Source organism: Colobus angolensis, unplaced genomic scaffold (assembly GCF_000951035.1).
Source record: "Colobus angolensis palliatus isolate OR3802 unplaced genomic scaffold, Cang.pa_1.0 Scaffold374, whole genome shotgun sequence".
Taxonomy (NCBI): domain Eukaryota; kingdom Metazoa; phylum Chordata; class Mammalia; order Primates; family Cercopithecidae; genus Colobus; species Colobus angolensis.
The window spans coordinates 2,530,167-2,532,036 of record NW_012117088.1 but is presented as its reverse complement, the minus strand read 5'-3'; positions in this window follow the sequence as shown (position 1 = coordinate 2,532,036).

Below are 1,870 nucleotides of genomic sequence, written 5' to 3'. Positions count from 1 at the left end.
GTTCAAGCAATTCTTGTGCTTCAGCCTGCCAAATAGCTGGGATTACAGGCGTGCACTGCCGCACCCGGCAAATTTTTGTATTTTTAGTAGAGACGGGGTTTCGCCATGTTGGCCAGGCTGGTCTCAAACTCCTGACCTCAGGTGATCCGCCCCACTTGGCCTCCCAAAGTGCTGGGATTAGAGGCATGAGCCATTGCGCCTGGCCATAAGCCATTTTTAACTGAGGTGATATTAGATTGATCTTTATTATTAAAATTAAATAATAAGAGGATAATTGAAATTCTTACATAGAATAGCAATTTTGTTGTATTAGTGTTTCCTTTAAATATATTTAATAGGGTTATTGCCAAATCCAGATAACCAGATATAACTAAATGGCTCTGAAATGACTGTATTAGTCATGGTCTTTTCTTTTCAAAGACTTTTACCTCTCTCATGCTACATCTCCTCATCAGTAAAGTGAATAATAATAGCACCTACTTCATTAGATTATTTGAGGATTAAATTAAATAATCTGTATGACTTACTTGCTTAACATACTACCTAGCAGGCCATAGCTATTATTGTCAATATTATGTTAATATCTTAATGATCCCTTATTTGAGGGATGTCCTAATCTTGTGCTTGAAGAAGTAACAAAAGAGTTATACAATTTGAGTTACACAGACTTGGATTTGAAAGTTGGTTTTGTTGTTGTTTTCTTAACAAAGAGTCCTGTCCACAAATAAAGATTTACTGTGTCTTGACATGACAGGAAGAATAGAATCCAAAGACAATACTTGTTTCCCTAAAATACTCATTCTTGTGTAATTTGTTAACTCACAAAACACATTGCCTACCTTCAAAAATTCAATAAGTGTTTTGAATTTTCACTGATGGATACATTTTGACATGTAACAGCCAAAATAGACTATAGTTTCTTCTCAAAAGGCTAGTAGCTATGGTATCTCTCCAGGTTCAGAAAGTATAAATCATCTATAATTTACATTTTCTGTAGGTTAATCTAAATTTAACATCAAAATCTTGACCTTGCCTAGTTTGGCTTTCTATTTTGATGAATATTCCTACATTTATATTTAGAAAGTAAAAAGCCAATTTACCAGTCCTTCATAAAAAAATTTTTCTTAAGAATATTTTGCCCCTTTTTTGATATCATATCAGGTTTGCCTTCAAACTAGACCGGAAGCTATTTAAAAAGTTTTTAGAACAAAAAAGTCATAAAATATTTCACAGTCTTCCTGAATTAATATGTGGTGACAGAATTTTCTTGGATAGACAAAATAATCTTATCTATTTGATGCCAAATGTTGTAAACTGAATTAATTACTAATTGTTTTGGTGCAGCAAAGAACACTGCTTGCAGAGACAAACTGTGACATTCCTGTGGGTACTTCTAAAGTCTGCCTCGGTGTTGGTGGAGTGGTGTGACAGGAATCTGCTTATTTGCTCTTGAGTCCATTCCTGTCCATTCTCCTGCTCTGCTCTGTACAGCAGGGGAACGATCCCTACAAATTCCATTTGCCAGGCTTCCCTTGCCAGCTAGTTTCAAATTAGCTTCAGCCTGGGGGCGAAATGGGTGACTGGCAAGTAGGTAGCAAGAGAATCAATCTCTCTCTCTCTCTCTCTCTCTCTCTCTCTCTCCTTTAGGCAACATCTCCTCCGTGGTTCCAGCTCCTGCTGAACAGCTTCTCCTTCCATGGTCCAGCTGCAATCAGGTAACCTCTTGTAGAGCCAGTTCTCACTGAGCAGCCCCAGCTTGTGGACCGTGGTAGCGGTGTTTTCTCCTTGGTGTCTCCAGCCCTAGGGATTGTAAATATCTCTGTTCCTTGTTTGGCTTTTCTATTCCTTCAGTAGCATTGCAATTAGTTCC